This window comes from Parus major, chromosome 9 (assembly GCF_001522545.3).
Source record: "Parus major isolate Abel chromosome 9, Parus_major1.1, whole genome shotgun sequence".
Lineage (NCBI taxonomy): Eukaryota > Metazoa > Chordata > Aves > Passeriformes > Paridae > Parus > Parus major.
In genome coordinates, this window is record NC_031778.1 from 10,289,617 (window position 1) to 10,312,851 (window position 23,235).

The 23,235-nt window shown below is 39.6% G+C and overlaps 1 protein-coding gene and 1 long non-coding RNA gene across 3 annotated transcripts in view; one reads left to right on the forward strand and one right to left on the reverse strand.

Moving 5' to 3' along the window:
• Positions 1-753: 753 nt before the first annotated feature.
• LOC107208735 lies at positions 754-14,936 on the reverse strand. Its single transcript, XR_001523297.2, has 3 exons — positions 14,454-14,936; positions 11,865-11,987; positions 754-3,316 (listed from the first exon to the last, which is right to left on the reverse strand). It is a non-coding gene; the product is annotated as an uncharacterized LOC107208735 (long non-coding RNA).
• The window catches only part of ZBTB38 (zinc finger and BTB domain containing 38), a 40,466-nt gene continuing 32,166 nt past the window's right edge, over positions 14,936-23,235 (forward strand). For both annotated transcript variants that reach the window (XM_033516619.1, XM_033516620.1), the window contains exons 1-2: positions 14,936-15,268; positions 16,990-17,207. The gene's annotated coding sequence lies outside the window, so the exon portion shown is untranslated. The remainder of the gene's footprint in view (positions 15,269-16,989; positions 17,208-23,235) is intronic.

Sequence of the window (23,235 nt, forward strand, 5' to 3'; positions counted from 1 at the left end):
CTAAGACTGGGCCATTCCTTCCTTCTCAGTAGGTGTTCCAATATAGTTTGCTTGTTTCATTGGGGTTTTTTCAATCTCTGTCTGCATAGCGCTCATACTGTCAATAACTATAGTTTTCCCTAAATGAAGATAGAGAAAAGGAATGTGTTATTAAACTGCCTCCAGTTCCCTAGAAGAATTCTATAAATATAAACAGGACTGCAGAATAGAAATATATTTAATGGGATTTTTTATTTGTGAGCATTTTATAAACTTCAGAATTAAATTTGAACATTGTATTAAGGCCTGGTTTGTGTTTCCTTGTTAAGTTTTTGTTCTTGAAGCATAAACAGAGGGCTTCTTTTGAAATCTATACAAACACAACTGCACAAACCAAATAGTTGTTGCCTTGTGCTTAGTTTATTCATGTCACAGTATATAAAGAAATATTTACAACTTTTCAAGGTCACTTAAACTTCCAGTGCTAGATTATTGCTTTGACAATTGACATATTAACCCCTCCCAGCCTTTCTTCTTTACTTATTCTGCAGTGGGTTTTAAATTAAAGTAACATTTCAGCTTTCGATTATGTGCCATCCATGGCTGTCCTTCAGGTACTGGGCATCCTGTGCCCACTTTCCAAACGACATTACAAATGCCATCAGAAACTTAGTCCTGCTTAGTACTCTGTGCTAAACCAAGTGTCTCATGTTTCTGTGGGTTGGGGCCGTTCCCACATGTTCTGTGGACACACAGACACCAGTGCTTGTTTCCTTACCCTGCCACAAACAGCAAACCAGCAGGACCATGAGCCCAGAGGACTGAAAGTGACAGACACTTGTGTGGATATCATAGACTGAATCATCAGGGTATTTAGGTGAAATGGAAACATTGACACTCTGAACAGTTACTGTCAAATTGTCTTTAGGGAAATGAGACTTCTCTGAGCTTCTGAGATAGATAGTGACCTGTTGGATAGAAGAAATGGTGCTCTGATTTCTAAGCAAGCAGTGAAAATGATGCAGTACCCGTAGGAATGTTACATATCCAATACAGAATGAAAAGTACAATATAGATAATTTTGTTTTGTTACCAGATTAGTAACTTTTTCAATATTACAATTCTGTCAGTTTTGCTATTTATTTCAGATGTTTTAATAAATATGTTAATAGCCATGTCTAAAGAAATCAACATGGTGTGGTATTGATTCCAGAAAATAACCTAGCAGCAATGAAATTTTAGATTTCAGGGCTTTAGTATTTTAGGAGTTACTTCATATTTGATATTATAATGGACTAAATTGCTCGGGGTTTTTTTCCCCCCTTCAAACTTGACATCACTGCTTTAAATGGTGCGGAATTAAACTGTTTGAAGAATCTGCCCAGCAACAAGAGTGGCTCTCTCTCCCTCTAGTGGAGGATAATAAAATAGTTTTTCCATGTCTAAATCGTCAAATAATTCTGTCAGAGCTTGAAAGATTTTCTGAACAAGAGTATATCATAATTTGTATTTCACATATAACATAAGTATTATATGAATAGCATTGTAATATGATATATTTTTATATTACTATTTTTCTGCAAGTGCACTGTTTTTAAAGTGATCCTATGGATTGTAAAATACTTATGCGTGTAAATGTTTACATATATCTAGACCCTTTTATAAACAACAATAAAACAATAAAGATTAAAAATAATTCTTAATCTCAGAAGCAAAATATAGCGTGCTTATGTTGAACAGGAGCAGCTTGCTTGTTGGTACTTGCCAGATTAATCCTCAGTTTAAAATACATGTACCTAAATTACAAACTTTTTAGTTTAATCCAAATGTTTTCAGCATTTGTGGTGTTCACTTTACTAGAAGAAGGAGAGTACCACGATGCTAGGATGCAATGTGTATTCTCTTTTTCATAACTAGATGCTACAATGTACTGCTTTGTTTCAGTCTCCTAATAAACAAATTTTTAAAGAACAGCATAAACATCTTCCAAGAATTTAGTATTCATTGCAAGTACAAACTTCTTATGCAAGTAAAAATTTACAGGACTAAATCCATAATTAGGATGCTAGAAAATACTTCTTATGTATTACTAAGATGTGCCTCTAATTATTCCACTTCTAGTTTCCAAAATATAACAAGACCATTGTTTCTTGACTAGATTCCTGTTTCTGTTTTCAGGGGAAAGTTTAATTTCTAACTTTGCTGCTGAGCTTCTTTTTAGCATATTTTTTCTATTTCATGTTTTTGTTATCTCACTTTCTCTATTAGTACTTTTCTTTACCTTCATTGTTGCCATATAAAACTTCACACAGGTAGGTGGGGAAGCTGTCAGCTCAAGGAAATCTGAAAGATGATGCACATGTAGGTAACTTCAGAGTCTTCATCTTTCAGGGAGAGGCACTTTACCACCTGCAAGTCACTGCCTTGCACTGCGTGTCACTGGGAGCATTCCAGTTCCATTTCATTTGAGTTTGTATATTTGTTGCTCCTACCAAGTCACTAAGGGGTAAAAAGCTACTTGAGAAGAAGTGTTGGATGACAGTTCTGTCTGGGTTGCCACTGTCTCACTCAAATACCAGCAGAAAGTGGATCTCATAGAAAACAGGGAGAGCTTTTCTTTTCTTCTATGGGGGACTGACTCCAAGACTTGCAGTGCAATGAGTCACTCGAGTTGTAATTGCTTTAAGTAGCAGAGAAGCTTGGGGGGGGTGGGATGGAACAGTGTGCTGAGAGATGACACAGGAGAGACAGCAGAAATGTCAGTATGGACTCCTATCTATAGCCCATAATTCTCCTCCAGCATGAGAGGAGCCAGAGGGATGTACGGGACCTCTTGTGCTTTTGTGGCTGCTGCAGCAGTTCTGCACTTCTGTCCAAATAGATACAGAGCGGCAAAAATGCATCCCAGACTCTGGAATCTGACAAACTATTGGTTTGTGTTGTTATGCCTCAGTTAGTTTGTGTTGTTTTAGGGAGAGTGGCAGAGAACAAAAAGCAGAGGAGCAAAGTGTGAAAGAGACATTTGTCCAGTCACTGTTTTTATTATCAAATGGGGAGAGAGAAGTAAGAGATTGCTCGACAGGACAATATTGTAATGTCCTCCCACACACCATCCTGAAGATGTTGCTTTCCCAAATGCTTATTGATTTAATTTCAGTGTAATAAGAATGCAATAAACATTGTTATTTGAGGGAGAGCAAGGGTGTGGGCTCCCAGGCGATCATTTGAGCCAGCTGTTCACTTCACCCTGGTTTCATAATGGACTCGAGCTCCCAGCGTCTGGTGCTGCCAGTGGCCCAGGCAGATTTTGGAGGTGCTGGTCCTCCTATTGTGGTGGCTGCAATGGAAAAAACAAGCCAGTAAATATTCTCTAATCTAAGTCAGTTGGTTATCTGCAAAGCTGCTTAAATAGGGAATGCAAATATTTTTTTAATACAGTTTCATTATGCTGTATGCACTAAGGAAGGAAATGATTGTTAGCCTCTACAAACATCGTTTCAAAAACACTTTTTGTTCGTGATCTGAAATGTTTATGTGCTCCTGACACTGAGATGATGATGATATCTGCCTACAAGGTGCACTGTCTTTTAGTTCAATATTGCAGACCCTCTTCTACAGGTTTTAGTCAAAAATGGAAAATTTATTCAGTTTATATTATTAGTGGCCTGACATTTCGGCCACTTTTTATCTTTTAATGTATTTCTTAACAGAAATTTAATGCGCCCGTAATGAGGAGCTATAATTAGTTTTGAGGCTTCCTGCTAGGAGCATTCACCACAACGTTTTACTGTCCCTAAAAACAATCATGTTCCAGCGCCTCCGGCATCCCCTATCCCCGCCATCCCGCTGTGGGCCCGGTGCTCCCCGCGGGACCGCTGTGGGGCCGCTGTGGGGCCGCTGTGGGGCCGCCGTGGGGCCGCCGTGGGGCCGCTGTGGGGCCGCCGCGGGACCGCTGTGGGGCCGCTGTGGGGCCGCTGTGGGGCCGCCGTGGGGCCGCCGCGGGACCGCTGTGGGGCCGCTGTGGGGCCGCTGTGGGGCCGGCATGCCGCCATCCCGCCCTGGGCCGGCGCTCCCTCAGGACTCGGGGCCAGCGGGGGCGCCATGGCGGATCCGCCACGCCAGGGGGCGCCATGGCGCAGCGTCCGGGCCGCCTCAGGCGGAGCTGCCCCGGGAGGCGCCGCGCCCCGGCCGCGCCTGGGCCGGGCGGGAGCTGGGACCGGGAATAGCCTCGGCCGCCGTTCGTGCCGGCCAGGAGCAGCAGCTCCGCGGGGAGCGCCGGGTGCTGATGTGACCTGACACACCGGGCAGCCGCTCCGGGCGGTGCGAGTGGGAATGACGCCGCTGACACAGCGCAGTGACAGCGGGTCACGCTGGGGTCAGACACCTTACGGGTTCTGAAAGTTTAATTATTTGGCAAGGATACATTGTTTTTTTTTAATATTTAGTTTATGTACTTTAACTAAGATCTGAAAATATTGCTACTTCATATGTAGCAATTTTTAAAAATATTTAAATATTTTAAAATCCTATATTAATTTCTCTTATGCTATTGCCAGTTTATTAAAATCTTGATGGGCTGTTTAAGTAAGCCCACTATAATGGGGGCTTATTGCTCAACACATCTATATCACCTCAACACAAGTCTATATCCTTGAAATTCTATAAAACTTTGCTGCAATAAATAGCAGCTGTTAATGCTTGCTGAGTATCTTTAATATGCACGATTCATAGTATTTTGCAAATCATTAAAACATGACATTGTTTCACAAACAATGCCATGTTCGTCACAGAGGAGCCAAGAAACACACTGGGAGCAGACTGCTGAGAAGACAGGAAATAATGAGCTCGTCCTCTGACCCCATTTTGATGCCTCTTTGACCCAAAAACCGAGCAGTGCTTGACAGGCAGGCCAGGCTGATAATCGGGGCCTCTAAGGAGGTTACAAATTGCATGCAGGAAACCTTAGAATCTCTGGTTTTCACATCAGGCTCAGAAAGCTATCCATGGTTTCGATATTTACTGAAACACACCTGACATCTGTTAGAAAGGGGGGATCCTAGCTGTCAGCTGCACTATTCCGAGACTAGAGAATACTGTACAGCAAGTACATACAAAGTCTGAACTCTGTGTCAAATTACCCTGGTCTTTCTCCCTGCAGTTCTTCTGGAGAGGTGGGGAAGCTTCTGGGTCTCACCACTGACCTTATCCTCACCTTCGGAGAAAAAGTGTTGTAGACTAACTAGGAACACTACTAAATGATTTAGTCTTCATTTTCTGGAGTTACAACAGCCTTACAGAATCAAATATAATCTTAATCTGCCCAACCTGCAAACCCTCATTACCTTTTGCAGGGTTAAAATCAAGGCCCTTGGCACGATTCTGCCAGAGCTCCAGGCAGTTTTAGATAACTGCTCTCACAATATCATTTGTCAGACCAAGGTTTTGGCTTACACAAGATCAGAAGGAAAAACAGTTATCAAATGCATTGCCAAGTTGTGGTTCCAGTGGGAGAACACAGGGAAATAAAACTGTTACTAAATCTTTCAAATGTTACATTATTTTAAGTCATTTCACCCTCAGTGTTCTTCACAAATTACTAAAGTTAATTTATAAACAGAAGGAAAAAATGTCCTACCGATTAGTATAAACTGGTTTTTGAAATACGTTGATTATAGTAAGTAATTAAATAAATTGGAAAGAAGCCTGTATTCTGTAAATGTATACGCTGACCATGAAAATCGCCAGTGTGTATATATAAAGTCTCATAAAAGACAGAGGTTTCAGTATTGCCCAGGACCAAGGTCATACCAAGTTAACACACGACACTGATCCTGCTGTGTTAGATGAGTTTGTGCTGAGGCAGTGAGCAGGACTTTTCATAGCACAGTGCATTTGGGACGTGCTGTAATCGGGGACATCTGGGGCCAAAACCATAAAGGGCATTTTTCTAGGGCGTTTTTTCATATGTTTAGAGAGTTAGACTTGCATTTAAAGTTGCTGCCTATTTTAAGTTTCCTGTTTTTCGATATGTTAGAAGACTTAGGTCCATCTGCTTTGTTCTTTCTGAACTTCTGGCCTCTTTCAGATGTTTCAAATTTGACACCTAAGAATTGAGATGCTAATGACTTCTGATGTGGTGTGTTGTATTGTTAAATGTAACTTGATTTCTGTGTTTCTTAGTGCAGTTAATAATTTTGCTTACAGGTAACCGGAGTGGTCTGCAGCTGCTCCCCTGAAATCTGTGGGAGTCTTTTAGCTTTGACGCCAGCATGAGCTGGCTCTAACCTAGAGGCCATGCAGCTGGCTTTTACCATACTTAGCTGGGTATGAAATCATTGTATTAGTCAGAACAATGAGGAGGCAGCAGCAAAGCTGAAATTGAAGCTTCAAGGATCTGACTCATTCAGCTTCTGGCACAAGAAGGTGCAAATTGCACTTCCTGAATTTGCCGCACACCTACTGAACCCCAATTACAGCACACCCTAAATGCACTGGGATGTGAAAAGCCCTGTTCACTGCCTCAGCACAGAGCCATCAACTAATTTGCTATTGGCAGCTGCTGTTTGTAGGATGTTAGCTGAAAGATGGCTGTGCGTTTCTGCAATTCTCCTTACCAGTTCTGCAGTCTTAGCTCACTGTCACACAGAGAATCTGGCTTGTTGTAATGGTACCCTGAGAATCTTCAGTTGGGCAACATGACAAGAGCAGGGCCCCCATCTCTCTGCTGGTCATAAGTAGCATATTGTCTACTTTTCTTTCCCCTCAGAAATAACAATAATATAGCTTCTCAGACATGTTCTAACTGTTCCATCAACTAGAATAATTTTATTACCCCAGTTTCATAAAACTATATTAAAAAAATTGCAAAGCCAGCAAGCACACTGTGTTTTTGCTGAAAGCATGTGGCAGCCCCTTTTAAGTCACAAGCCCTCTCTAAAAAGGATCAACAAAATGCAGTGGGTTGTAGTGATGTCAGTCTGATTCAGCAGGTACTTGTACATGGAGACAGCCACAAGGTACACTAAGCATGAAGAACCAGCCAAAGGAAATTCTGCCTATCTCTGATGGTTGGAGCAAAGGAGGAGATCTCAAGGACAAGCCAGAGAAGATAGCAGACACGATTTTCCCAGTGCCTGTGTCATTATTTGCTGCTGTTGAAAATACGTTAGAGAAAACATTAGTTGCTGCTGTTTTCTGCCCAGGAAATTGGTATGAAATGGTATATTTTCTGTAACAGCTTGCAGCTACCTATTTAGTACTGTTTTTGACAGCTAGTTTGGGTGAAAGGCTGTTGCCATTCTAAGGCTGGGAACCAAAATTTGCATGAAAAATATGAAGGTTTTTTGGTTGTTTCACCCATGTTTTCCAGGCCACTTATGTTTTGTTTCCACAGTTAAAATTCACTATATAGGTATTAATATACATTAGAGATTCTCAAAAGCGATGCAGAGTGTCCCAGGAACGATTTTTCATTAAAGGTGAGTAGTTTTTCAGTGACATAGTTATTTATATAAATTTATTTCTACAGCATGTAGAAGATATTCTCTTGACCCTCCCTGTCCTGGAAGACTACAGGACTCCATAAAAACAGCAGTGATTCAATCTCAGATGCAGAATTGACTAATAAGCAGTGAGAATGTGTAGTGCTGATATAGAAAAAGGATTTTTCTTTCAATCACACCCTTCATTTGGCCTGTCTATACTTACTGAGTATTGATCTTGTAGGTATCAATCTATTTCCCATGTACTATTATATTGCTATTTCTCATATTTCTTCTAATATTCCATTATTAAAGCATTTTAAAATATTTTATTTCTGAAATATTTTTAGGAAGTTCTTAAAAAATATTGAAGCAACTTTGAAGTCTTGCCTTTGAGCATTTTAAATTGGCTGAAGGGACAGCTGAAGTGACTTCCATGCAATTAAATAGTTTATATCGTTCATGCCATAAGAAAAATATCAAAAGATCTTACTTTTTTTCCTATTCTACCTGAATGAAAGATTTTTGTAATGCTTTCAGAGAGAAATGCTAGAAAACATGTTGAGAACCTAAAGAATATCGACAGTGATAAAATACCATCCCCAATAACAACAACAAAAAGACAATGACTGTATATGTTCCCTTTCCTGTGAATCAGAGCAGCTAAATTGTGTACAGTATGTCTTAGCTTATTAACAGGTATTCTTTTTACCACAACTAATGAATTAGGAGAATTACATTCTAAGTAAGGGGAACTGAGATTTGTTACTTTTTCTGTTTCTGTAAAATTTTATGCCCCAGTAAATCTATGATATCTGGGAGGTTATTGTATTTATTACAATATTTATATCTCTTGCTATTACTTTTTGAGTCTGTGATGGCATAAAAATTGTAAATGCCTCTAGAAGGACTCACATTCTAAATATGTAATGACATTCTAGACATTTTGGTTTCCAAGTAACTTCTCTATTTTTGCTTCTCTTTAATTTCTCTTGCTTCTTCTTTTACAATGAGCGATATTTTAGCAACACAGAGAAGGAAACATGCAAAAAGCACTCCAGTTTGAACAGAGACAAAATACAAGGTAAGTCAACTTTCTTTGAATATACTGTCAAGTAGTATATTCCTTTAATTATCAGGGTTTGAGAGACATGTGTGTGTTGCTGAAATTGATGTTTTATCTGTTTTTAAAATTTGTATTTTCCATATAAAAGTCTGGGTATCCCTGACATGAAACTCTTATCAGTAAAGGGATAAATTTAAGACTACAGTTTGTGTTACACTCAAAGAGTAAAACTATACCCAGTAGCTAAACATAAAAAGAGTGGGGATACACCAGATTCATCTTCCCAGTAGTAAGAAAAACTATTTCTGGAAAATATACTTTCATATTTAAACTCTGCAAGATATATTTGAAAATTATTCTTGATATTCTTCAGTGAGTCTGCACCCTAAGATTTGAGTCATATATGTCTTTAAATATTGTCTCAGCAGGTTCAAACTTATAAAATTTTCCAACTTCTGAATTATTTTTAGTTCATCATTCTTGTCCTTTAAGTTCACCATGTTCCTATACTCTTTTTGTATTGTGAAACGTCTTCAAATGGTATTTCTTAAATTTGGGAATAGATTATTGGTAAAAAATCAAAATGCTTTTGAATGTATCCTATCTTCTTAACATTTTACCTATATCTAACATTCTTTCTCATAAGTCTGAATGAAACTGCAACAGACTAGAAAGCATTCAGCATCAATTTCTACTCTACCATCTTTAGCCAGTCCTGTCCAATTGAAACCAGCAGTCCCCTTCGGCTTCAGCGGAAGAGAGTCCATTATTTTAGCCAGAATTACACATAATTTTCTGTCATCATGTGGATAGCTTTTCAGAATAGATTCAGTCAGCTTTGTGGTATTACAGACAGTTTAGAAATACCTTATCTGAACATCAGTCTGACCTGTTAGCAAGTGATGCCTTCCTAGCATCTCTAGTAATCCACATTTTTCCTTGTTTGGAGTCTCTCTCATATCAGGATTACAGTTAGAAGTAGGCCAGAATCAGAGCAGCAGGCTGCTCATGCAGTATTATTTGGGATGAAATTCAGTTTCCTAAATGGAGGCTTCCAGTGCCTTTTAAAATGCCCTGAGTAACCTAAGACATCCATGTGGGGCTGCTGGATGTGATGGGGCTGTCAGACTAAGGAGATCCTCATTCTCCTGGAGCACAAAGGGATTGACGCATGTGACACCTTAGAGCTGCTGGGTTTTAGGCACTGTCAGGAGACAGTGTAGAGCCAGTACTGTCACAGCTACTACCACTGCTGAAAGGGGAGCTCCTTCTCATGTCACACAGCAGCAGCCTGGCTGCAGGAAGGGCCACCCAGGCTCCTGAGACAGGGACACTTCAGGACACAGCCTAAGCAGCTGGTGAACACGAGGTCCTGGATGCTAGATTGGACTGCCCCTCTTGGGTGGAGGGAGTTTGCTTCTGCTGGGTATGTATTCTTTTTGATTTGATTACCAGACCACTTTGGCCACTAGATATTTAATTATTAAAAATCCTTTTGTTTCCACAGTGACTAAATATTGCTTTCATATTTTTAAATATTTCCAATTACATTTAGTCAAAATTAGTTTGGAGTTTTGAAAGTCAATAAACGTAGCAATGATAGAAGATAGTATAAGACACGTTAAAGTGGTAAACTGATTTTTATTTCCTTTCAACCTTTCCTAATTTATTTATCAATATATTATCATTGTAATATCCATGGACAGTGCCTGAAATAATACAACTAATATACAGTGGGTTTATTATTTTATGTAAATAGTAAAATGAAAGAATTTTACTTCTATGTAATCTAATTAAAAACTCCAAATGAAGTCTGTGATGCTTTTAAAATGAAGCTTTAGCTCCATGTAGAAACATTGCTGATATACAAACAGGCTTCACTTCCTATCAAACTCAGTGTTAACATTCTTTAAGCTTTTGTAATATTGGAAAATCTGCAAGATGAAGACTTCCATGTGTTGTGGGAAAAGACTTGCGTGAACAGGCCCCATGACTCTGTTAAAAGAACTGTAAAAATTCATAAATTGAAATTTTACCACATGCCTTGCAGACTGATCTAAATCACATACAGATCTAAACTGCAGAGAAGACCCTCTAACCACTCTTTTCTTTTGCCCATACAGAGGAAATGACCAACTGATAGATGAATGACTAAGCAAAGCTTTTATGCACATATAAAATGGACTTTCTGGGGCCCCTGACAACCACAGGAGTCAGTGGTTTAATTCTACAATGTCCATATGTCTATTCTAAGTATTCTAACAAAAACAATAGCAATTTTCTGCTTATTTAATGCATCCTTTAAATGAGTTCATCATTCTGCACAACAAATGGAAGACTGAGTGCCTACCATACATATATATATATATTTTATATATATAAATGGCTAAGTAGCTAAATGTGCCATTTGCTAAACAGATTATAGTAGGAGACCAGAAGGCTGATTCATGACAATACAGTGCACTTTAAAAATTGCTCCAGACACCATTATTGACACTGCTGAACTGCAGCTCAGTGACTACACTGTACAAACAGAAGCTGGCCTGTGTGGAGCAGTTTGAAGCTTTGGAGCTGTAGCTCTGAAGTGATGTGTTAGTGCTAACGAGTTGACAGGAAGTGGTGATTCAGCCCCTTGGAGGGAAGCTGCAGTCACCGGCCCCTTTTGCTTAAACAAAAGACAAATACTAATATTTCTCTTTTTATGTAAAACGTGTACACATGCAATGTCTGTCCTTGATGTTTTCATCAAAATAAACTTCATATTCTCTGTATTTTTTCACAGACTTTTTGCAGCCCATGTTATAATTTTAAATGCTTATCTCTTCTCCATGTGCCCAAAGGCCACACATATTTATGGAGACACTATGCCACCTTCTTGAACCATGCAGAGTCAGTAAGAGATGCTGACTCTTCCCCATCCATATGCTGTTTGTATTCAGAAGTATTCTGGAAGAAGATAACTATAGGTGAACTATGGAAAATCTGCTCTAGGGTTTTGTTAAGACTACATGTAGTACCTGTGTTATGGCTTGTTGTTATGCAACAACCAAGCACAGGCTGGTCTGGCAATAAAAATGAGGTCACTGGCTCTCCAAAGCAGTCTGGAAATGGTCAGGAGGAAGACTGTGGCTAACAGCTGAGTGACAGGTGGCCATGAACAAAATGAAAACTTCCACCAAGGTTGTTACATGACTTTTGAAAATAGGACTTAGGCTCTGAAATTACCCAACTGCTTTGGAAGTTCTTAAACTGTAGTATTTGTGTACATACGTACTTTCATAATCGATGGTCACATAGACAAACCTGAGACTCTAAATCATTTATAGCACCCTCCTTACCTCTGAGATGTCTTCTTTGGATTTTAGGGTTTTGTTTCGGTGCTTATCTCTGTTCTCAAGTATTAAATTCAGTCTTCTCAGTAATCTGTACTTTAGTTAAATGCAGGGAGCATCTAAAGATGCCTGAAAATCACATTAAAATAAATTAAAAGTTATCTCAAGTAAACCCAGCATTTAAGACAGCATTTAAAATATTCACCATTTATATAAAAATAAGGAAATGTTAGATGTTGGGGAGGCATTGAAATATCAGAAATGCAAGTTTCTGAGATGGTTAAACTTTAGTTGAGAACTGATACTCGCAACAGAATAATTCCAAATATTTTATTTATTTATTTATATTTAGGGGTTTTTTTGTATGTGAGGATTTTTTCAGTTACTAATGACAACTGGCAAAGTCAATTTAAATGAAAAATCATATCCTGATGACTAAAATTTTACCTCAAATACTGTTCAGAACTGACATCTGTTTGGATATTTGAAAGCAAACATTCAGCACAGATTATGTCATACTAAGTGCCAGATAGATACAATCTATTTGTTTTTGTAGTAAATTTAAAACTTGTGAAAGATTCTAGAGTGGTTTTGTAGGCTGATATATTTTAGACATTAGGGTTACTGTATTGCAAGTTTATTTCTCTGCACTACCCGTCTTGCCAGTTGAGGGACCATCACGAAGGCTCAGTGAGTGGCTTAATCTCTTTGTTTGTTCTTGCTTTGCCCCATTAAGTAGTATCAAATTAATTGAGAACTGGTTAAATGGCAGATCTCAGATGGTCTTAATCAGTGGCACAGGGTCTGGTTGGAGGCCTGGCACTAGTGGTGCCCCCCAAGCTTCAGTGCAGGGGCCAGTATTTAACTTACTGACAGTATTTTGATTTACTCATCAATGACTTGGACAGATGGCTCCTCAGCAAGTTCACTGATGACAAAAAGCTGGGAGGAATGGCCAGTACTCCAGAGTGCTGTGCAGCCATTCAGAAGAACTTTGACAGGTTGGAGATGAAGGAGTAGGTAGAGAAGGACCATCTGATGTTCAAGGGCAAATGCAGGATCCTGCACCTGGGGAAGAATAACCCCAGTACCTAGACAGCTGGGGAGCGACCTGCTGGAAAGTGGCTCTGCATAGAAGGACTTGGGGGTCCTGATGGACAACAAACTGTCCATGAGCCAGCAGTGGGCCCTTGTGGCCAAGATGACAATGAGATTCTGCGGTGCACTAGGAAGATCATTGCTAGCAAGTCAAGGGAAGTGATCCTGCCCCTCGAGCCAGCTCTAGTGAGGCACATCTGGAATGCCGTGTCCAGTTCTGGGCTCCTCAGCACAAAAGACACATGGAGCTCCTGAAGCAGGTCCAGCACAGGCTGCAAAGACAATGAAGGGACTGGAGCATCTCTTTTCCAGGCAATGCTGAGGGAGCTGGGACTGCTTAGCCTCAAAAAGAGATGACTCAGAGGGGACCTCACCAGTGTACACAAGTCTCTGCAGGGAGGGCTCAGAGGAAGGACCAGGCTCTGCTTGGTGGTGCTGAGCAATAGCACAAGAGGCCTCGGGCAGAAACTGATACCCAGGAAATTCCACGTGAACATGAGGAAGAACTTTACTGTGCAGGACACCATGGACTGGAATAGATTGCCCAGAGAGGGTGTCTCCCTCACTGGAGATATTCCAGAACTGTCCAGGTGCAATTCTGTGCCATGTGCTCTGGGATGAACCTGCTAGAGCAGGGAGGTGGGACCAGGTGACCTGCTGTGGTGCCTTCCAACTGTATTCATTCTGAGACTCTGTGAATCAATTTACATATCAAAAATCCTTATTATAAAGATGCTTTTCATTTCCTTACTCTCTATATTTACCTGTCCACTAAATGGCCATCAAAAGGAGAAAGTTAAGGACATGCTTTAGAGGTTCTAGAATGATATTCTTTCAGCCATGAAAACCAATATAATATACATAACAATTACAGTAAAATCAGATACTTTTGTGCAGGCAAGCTTGTCTTATTGTGAATATCTACTAATCATGCTCATGGTTGTGTGAAGAAATAGCATCAAGCTAACTGTACAAATGATGACACCTTTGGGTTTTTACTTTTTTTTACAGGACCTGCGAGTTGCCTTTAAAGATCATGAACAAGTTTAGTAATTCATCTGAGGGAAAATGCTCAGTGGATCAGTATCAGTGGATATACAAAACGTACTAAAAACCATTTCTTTAAACAGATGATTACATTGTTATTATTTCACTTAGGTTGCTAATACCAGAGGTAGTTGGAGAATGCTTTCAAATGAAGAAATAAGTGCAGTATCCTGTGACATTACCTGCTGTGTTGTTCCCTCCTCTGTGACCTTGGTGCAATCTGTTAAACAGTACAAGTACTTAATGTGAGAACTCCACAAATTGTAATATGGACAGTGTTTGGAGTACAAGGAGCAAGTGGCAGAAGACCTCTTAATTTGATGACACTTCTACATTATCTTGCTGCATATGCTGATCTCTGCAGTATTTACCAGTGCGCTCAGTGAAACACCAAGTCATCATTTGTTCTTGGATTATAACAAAGCTTAAAGCTATTTGCATATTACTTACAGAAGGCAGAAAAGAAACACCTCAAGATGTACTCAAAACAGAACCTCGTGGCCAACTCTGCCTGGAGCTACTTTTGTCAGAGCAGCTGGAATTGTTTTAATTGTAGTTCATATAATCATCATTGTAATTGACTGCTGCCTCTTCTGCAGAGAAGAAAAACATGATGGCCATTCAAATATCTAAAATAAAAAGGCCAGAAAAACTATCATTATTCATGGACAGCAATTGAGTTTGCACCTTCTACTACTTCTGGTAACAGCTGTTGGAAGACACCATGAAAACACTATTTTACAGCTCTTCTCACTTTGTTATTTGCACTATATTTTAACCCTGTGGTTTATGGTCAGTGAAACAAAGCTGCAAACCAAGCTATTCAAGAGGCAAAGGCTTGGTGCAATTACTCACCACATGGCAAACATTAATGACACAGCAGCTATTTAGTTTGCTGAGTTAGGTGAGTGATCTTACATGTAAAATTCTATCTTTGCACCTTCTAAGAAATTATGATTCTCAGCACTGTAAAATAAAGAAGAAAGTCTTGGATACTCCTTCACAAAGTGTTTTTATCACACTGACTGGAACTTAAGGGAATTTGAACTGCTTCACTCCTTTAACAATTTTCATATCCTTGTTGTTATGACTCTACTACTATGAAGCTGGCTATCAAGCAGAAGACAGAGTATGATTTGGCATGTGAGAATGCTGCAGGTTTGCCAAATGAAATGAAACAAGATTTATTTTAAAAGAAATGAAAACCTACTTTCACTGGCAGCAAGAATTATGATTCTAAAGAATACAGTGGAATCTATCTGAAGGTAACTATTGTTAGATTGGAAAGTAATAGCAGTAAAGTAAGTTCCATTTAACAGTCTTTCCAAATGAAAAATCAACTTGCAGAATCAAGTTTCAGAGTAGTTTTTAATATCTGAAAAAATGTACACTATTTTTTCTTTACTCATTGCATTTAGAACAATGAAGTTATTCAGATTTTAGTGAACTACCCTTTTTTTAGTGAATTTTCCCATTTACTGTTGAATTCTGAAATACATCAAAAAATAGGAACACAAATTATTTCTGTTTATGTATTTAAAGCAATGAGTTGTTGATCTAACAATGCTGATACATTGTTCCTGTAGGACCACTAAAATTGCTGGACTTGAAAGGATATGTGTGTTTTTTCACTTCTTGATTCCTTACATTCACTGTATGCTCTGGGAAGTTTGGAGGTTACCCTTTGAAGTAAGGTAAAACTAACTAAATCCTTGGGGATTTATTTTGAGAGAGGCTACCTAGACACAGAAATCTGAGTAACTAGAGTAATTTTTTAATTGAAAATTTTTCCAACATTGTCAATTCCAAGAGGTCATTCATAAGTACATACACCAGGAAATGAATTGTCAGCTTTTAAATGATTATAAAACTAAAGGAAAGCAAATCTGGCGTTCACTTGCATTTTAATGTTTAACTTTACAGGGTATGTTTGCTCTTAGCTTTGACATAGATATGTGAAGCTAAAAATTATTTTAAAATAAGTGCTAATACACTTCCTACTAATGGGATCCCCAAATCCTATCCCATAATGCTGTGATGAGGATATGAGGAAAAAAGTTACATTGCACATAATGCTGTGATGAGGATATGAGGAAAAAAGTTACATTGCACTTCAGGGTAAAATTTCAATAATTACTCTGTTACTGTACCATTCACTACATATTGGCATGTGCAACTCGTTATATTTAAATTTGAAAGCTTGTGTACATGATCTTACTTTTGCAGCTCTAACAAGCAAATGAAAAAGGAGTAAAAAATTACATTTAGATGAGCCAATGAGATATCTCTTTGTAACCTGAAGTACAAAAAAAAAAGAGAGAAGTATGAACCCAGCCACTTGCCAATTTCTTCTGTGGTCAGAGAGCAGATAAGCCGTTTTCCGCTTGGCCTTTATTTTAGCGTATTACCGTCGTCATAAGTACAGCACAGTTTGCACAGAGACTGAAAATTAAAGTCAGCCGATAATGAGTTCCACTTCGGAATGAGCCCTGCATTTTAGGCATGATAGGGGAAAAAATTTTCCTGCGTCGCAGTACAGCGGAGAGAATGGTATGCAGGTAATGCCTTGGGAAACAGAAGCAGCCTGAGGTTTGTGTGTGAGCTGAGCTCTGCGCAGGCAGGAGCCGCCCAGCCCGGGCTCTGCCGCCCTGCGCAGCCACCGCGGGGCCGGGGCTGGGCTTGTTTAAACCAAGAGCTCAGTGAGCAAAACGTCACAGGATGTCAGAAACAACACAGCATGTCTGATCTGTACATTCACAACTTCTGAACAGGTCTTCTAGAAATGCAGACATTTCAACATCACTGAATTGCTATGTACAAATATGAAAACAAGCAATATAATACCATAGCTCCATATTAGCAATGGAACTTAAAAATTATTCCAGACAAATACTGGAAAATAAACCAACTTTTAATTATTAATTTTTTTTTTCACCATAAGTAATTTGAAATCTTGCTGCTTTTCTTATTTTACACTGTTATTCAGTGTTGAATCAGAGCAGGAGAGACTAGAAGAGCTCTGCTACAGAGAGGTGGGGAAAGTCCAAGCTGACAGGTGGAAAAAAAGTGCTGTCTGTGAATACTGAAGTAACATGGCCTGTTCTGAGTACCGCTTAACTGCATTGCAAATACAGGAGCAGATTTAGAATAACCGCAAACTGAAACCTGAATAGCGGTAGAAACAGTCGTCTCTACAGAATTTTGGTAAGTGATCGATGGGGTCTCTTCTGAGTGCCTTGTTCCCAAGCTCTTCTTGTTCTGGCACAAAGTCCTAGGTCCTGGATATCAGGAAGTAGTTTGCTGTTTTTCCTTTCTATGGCTTCTTTGGGGTCACAGCCTCAGGAGCAGATGGTCTTAAGTTCAGTCACTAATGCAGATTTGTGGAAGCTGTTACAACCATAGTAATTTCAGTATCTTTTAAAGGCAGAGTTTGCAGTTAAGTTAAATTCCAGTTGATAAACCTTTAGATAATACCAGATTTTATGCAGTTTAATCATAGTAAGATGATTGTAGACCACCAGCTATGGCAACCACAGACCTTCTCAAACAACTATGCTCAGCATGTTATATTTAACAAGACACTAAACATTCCAGAATCATCAATTCCTTTTCTCCAACAGAGCTCCTCCTTAGAAAAGTAAGAGGTAAAGACAGTAGAATCTTTGTCAAGTAGGCAAAACTAATGAGGGCTTTAGCTAATTTCTGACTTCCTCCTTATCCCTTATGAGAGTTCTAAAAAGCTCTCTTAAGCTACTTTTGCTTTGTTGTGTTTTTATATTTTAATGCATAATTCAAAATACACTATTTTGTCCCTGCTCTTGCCCTGCATTAGTAAAATGGACATTGGTCCATTTTATAGTGTCAGAGAACCTCAAAGAGCAAGCAGCAGCAGCCAACCTGCTCACCCACAGTGAGTAACCACAAGCTAAAAATGGCTGAGGACTGCATGCTGTAAAGAAAAGATACACAGAAATTGTCTTTGTGGTGATCCTTCTCCCTTCAGTGGATTATGATTGGTATTGCTCATTAAACTGTATATTCTCCACTGTTAATGGAGAGGATATCTTCTGATATTTATACAGAGGGTTTTAGAATGGTGACAGCTGATGGTGGTTATCATGTCAGAGAATGTAGACAGAAACACTTTGGAGTGTATCTTCAAGGTTGCCTTCTGCGGTGGTGCATCCCCTCCCAATCCTTGGGCCACACTTTTATCTCAGAAACTCCTGTTAAGCCTTGGCCTTGACAAACAGCACCTGGACTAAGCTCCTCCTGAGCTTATCAGAAACGGTCAGCTCCTGTTTTTCAAAGAATAGCCTTGGAAAATTTCTTTTCCGGCCTGAATAACAACTTGAGTGGAACAACATTTTTATTATCAAACTTTCAAAGAAAGTCACTGACCTTAATTGTGGCCAGGATGGAAAATGTCTATGACTAAAGCCAACTCCTGCAATGCTGTAAACAGTGGTCCTAAGTGAGACCCTTTGAGCTGTTGTGGACCACAGTGGGCTGTGCCCAGCCTTTCCCCTGGAGTGGGACATGTTTTGAGAAGGTGAACTCTCAAGTTTGCTATACTTGGAGTACCTCTGCCAAGCACTGCAAATGGAACAATGGACCACTCATTTGGGCACCTTCATGATAGATGTTCTACAGTCCTGCAGAGCTTTTCAGCACTTTCCAGGGAGGTCTCTCAGGCAATGTGGCTCTGCCCACATGTTAAGATAGGCAGGGATATTTTACACATGTGGGTTGAAAACAGTGTTTGGGCCTAAACAGAGATTATGCAGCAGTTTAATAGGGCAGCAGATAAATTATTTTCCACAGGAGATGACATCTGCCAACAGTAACTGCAATCATGTGATTAGTTTTCCAAATTTTAGATTTTTTCAGGAGAAAGCATGCTTTTTACATGTATTTTTACCTTTTAGTGTTCCTACTGAGAAGTAAAGCTGGAATCAAGTATCACGAATATTCTCTCTCAGTGTCTTCAACTCAAAAGGCAATAGGTTTAGGTGATGCATCCTCTTTTCTGTATTTGTAAGCACAGTGAGTAGTCAGGTGTCTGAGAGTGAAGCACTGTGCTTTTCAGTGCATTTTTCATTGATAACAAAACTCCTGAAAATCGAGTTATGCCCTTGCTTATATCTGCTCAGCCTGGCTGCCTAGACCTAGAGCCCAGGATCATACTGACTTCATGGAATTTGCAGTGATGTAACCGTTTGAAATTCAGCTTGAGAAAAAATGAAATACATTCTCCACTGAGTAAAGAAAAGTTGGACTTATATTATTACTTTCTAAAACAGATTCCCTCACAGTTAGATGTTTCCCACTAAACTGGTTTGCATATTGCTGGAAAAAAGATTTTGTGATCATGTTTTTTTCATATTGTTCTGTTTTGTCAGTGTGGTTCAGAACACAAAGGCTATTGTTTAAAAAAACCATGAATGTTAATTTGCATTCCATTGCTGGGTTATTACACAGAGTATGGAAAGAAAAAACAAGCTCTGATTTAAAAAAAAAAAAAGGACATTGTTTCCTTTTCCCTTTCTTCTTCCTTGTGACTGGTTCTCCTTTATTTTAATGTTTCTAGCCCAGACTATGCTCTTAGAGACAGTGATTGTCTTCTAGTACTTGTAGGCACATATAGGTATATCCACAGTTGTGTCTATAGAATAGAATATTGCAGCTGGGAAGGACCCACAACAACCATCTAGTCCAGCTGCATATAGATCACCTAGTAGAGCTATATAAATTAAAAATCTAATTCTATAATGATGTTTGTGAGCAGTGACACTTGCAATACACTTGCTATTATATCAGGAGGTAATTGCAACCTGAAAATTCATATCTGTACTATTCCAGAAGACTCTGAGTGTAATTTCACAAGTGGCAGAGATCCCACTTTGATCACACTGCTACATCTACTACTGTCTATTAATTCTCAGCCCTGAGCCACATGTTCCAGCCACCTCCACAGCAGCAGTTCACACCACAGTGTGGGGAAATCACCTTACCAAAAGAGGCTTGGTTTCCTCTTGAGCTGGTTTGTCTCCACATGCAGCCCCACAAGCACTAAGCTAGAATGAAGAGGGTGGAGGAAAAAGGAGACAGGGAAGAGGGACAAGTAGAACTGTCAGGACACTGACGACACTAATAAGCCTTTATTGGCCTTCCCCACAGCCCTACCCAGGGGCCCAGAGGCTCTGTTTACATTAAGTACCTATTTCCAACACAGTCATACCTGTGCCTATATATGTAGGTCCTGTTGATCTGGGCACTGTGGGCTATTCTGGCCTCAGACCTATGGACTGACTTCCCAGCCTGACCTTGGCTCTCTCCTGTTACTGTTGCTCTGACTGGGGATCACAAGGCTGGACTACTTTGTGGGTTGACCTCAGCCCTGCTCTGGCATCACAAACTTGCCTGTCAGTCACAGGGCAGTATCTAACCCTCACCTGCAGACTGACTTCTCAGCCTAACCTTAGACCTGCCTCATTGTCATGAACTTGCTTGATGACCTGGTTTGACCATGGCTACCACCCCTAGCCTGCCCTGCTCCCTTACTTCAGGACAGGAAGAGGGTGTCTGGTGAGCCACCTGCTCTGCGTGCTGCCATCTGTCTCTCTTTCCCTAGGGAGCAGCCAGCCTTGACAAGGACTGGGCACTGGGAGCAGTGTGGTCTCTGCCTGGCTCCTACAGGTCTAAACTATATACAAGGCTGTGTTAAGAGGTGGCAGACACAATGAAGGTGATGTCAGTTCTTCCAGGAACTGTTTCCCAAAAGAGGCAGTCACGCCACTTCCCCAGCCATAGGTATTTGTTCCCACCCCTTTTCCCTGTGCCAGCACAAGTGTTTGCACAGCCAGGCAGTGAACCAGGACAAACAAAAGTGATGCAGTCTGTTCTTGAAGTAATGGATTTAACCCTTTACCTGGATCAAGAACAAATTCCTCATGTTGAGTGGAGTGGCTTACACAGCTTCAACCTCAAGTGTTCGTGGAAACCCGGAAGATCACCAAGATTAGGGATTTTACTGTGATTCCACCAGGTCTAGGATCCCAAGAATTTCTGTGATTGGCCTAGGCTGAAGTGAGCAATTGTGTATCTTCCTTTCTGTCACTACCCAAACTACTAGTTCAGGTATCAAGGTGCTGATGCAATTACATCCTGCAACTGGCAATGTAGATGGATCTGTGGTTGTTTAGACCTTTCTTATATAAATAAACAAAGCAACAAAAATATTCATCTAGACCTAAGGGTCCTGGGCTCAGGGTTTACTTTCAGTTCATATTGAACAAGGAGAGGATCAAAACAGAAGTGTTCTGTGTCTGACTCTGCCTGTTCAAGTGTGTGAGGGTGAGCTCCTTTAGTCCTGATTGGCTGTTTTGGGCTCTTCTATGGCTCAGCATTTTGATTGTTCTTTCCAAATGTCATCTTCTGTCAGAATCAGCATTGAAGTAATGTCATGACTGGTATATCTGAACCAGCAGTGTGCAGAAGATGTTAATTTATGGAATCCTCAGGGTATTCAGTGAAATCTCCAGGATAAAGCTCCTACCCTTGACCATACTGCTGGGATAGAGGATTGTGGTTAGCTGGAAATGGAGACTAAGCTTGTGCTGCAGTTGATTTGCTTATGTTCAGCTCCTATGTTACACTAATTTATTTTTTATGAAATGAGGAAGAAGGGAAAATTTTCATATAAACTGATAGTGCCAGAATTGCCCAGCAAATAAAAGGCATATTCAGCATAAGCAGGTATTTCTTATAATTTCTTCAGTATGTTGTAGAGGAAAACATCTTTCATTAATTACTAGTTACTCCCTGTTGGATATTTGTAAGAGAATGTTTGCTTTCTTTTGCTATCAGCAATGACAAAGCTATTAAGGATTTAACTAAAATTATTTTTTGGGGGGGCTAACAAGACACATATGCATAAATGTTGTGGTAGTTTAGAAACTGATAACATTTCAAAATGTATCAAATATCTTGGACATTAGGAATAATTGAAAAGGCAGTCTAAAGAGTAGTAAACCAAGCAGGCACATGAAACAAACTACCAGTGTTAAGTAAGTAGAAAATGTGAATGGTACAAAGGGTGGAAGAAAGGCTAAGGATTATTTTTGTCTGAAATAGAGTCCCTGATGCTTGGAAAAGATGCAACTTTGTTGTACCTCTTATTATAAGATACATTAAATCAGATTGAGTGCCAGATTAAGAGTTTATTCTTATTGAATAATTAGGAAAGGAAGCCAGAATAGCTTTGAAATGTTTCGTTGTTGTTGGTTTTGTTTTTTTCCCAACAGCTGAAAATATTGAAGGAAACTGGAATGGTACTTGGAGAGGCATTTTATTATTTTAACTGTTTTGTCCTCCTTTCTATATCCAGCATAATGTTTTAAAGAAAGTGGATACAGTCATGCTGCCCTCTTCTTTGAAGTCATAATTGATGCAAGCAACGCAGATGATTGCTTCAGGCCTCATAGCCATTATTTAAAATATTCTCCTAATTTTAGATATGTACCTGAGTAAACCAACATAACCAGTAAGAAATTCTTGGTGCTTATGAATGATTTTTCAAAGGTCCAGTGAGATTTTCAAAGTAAACAAACAAATGAAAGAAATGTACCTGCTGTATATCTGCAGCAACACTACTTCCTTGCTGGTGAGCACTTCCTCAGAGCATCATGGTTTTGGGAGTGTTTTATAATGTTTGTATCTGACATCCCTCTTGGATTAGTCTGTCAACAATTCTTGGTTGGGATAATCCCCTTGTGCACGTGGTGCTGGGTTCTATTCCTGAGTGAATCACTTAACCTCTCTGTCTTTTTCTCTTTCCATCCGTAAAATTAGCATAATAATGCTAATTCATCACAGGCTATAGTTAGGCTCAATTAATGTTTGTAATGATCTCAGAGATTGTTGGATAAAACATGCTGTAAAAGTGTATTATTATTGTTAATAGAGCCTTTTGTAATTCGGCACTCTAACAAAGCACTACCATTGCTCAACAGCTCCTAAAATTTTGTTGAAACTCCTAAGGACTTAATGGGATACAGCTTTCTGTTAGTGTGTCCATTTATCTTCCTGACTCATTCAAACCATCAGAACAGTTTCAGTTCTGCAAATGGAAGAGCTGTGGAGTTTGTGCAGAGAGAAATTATGTAATTTTGTAAGTGATCTAGGACTGAAAGCTTTTTAAACAGGCCCTCATTTACACTGACCTCAGTTC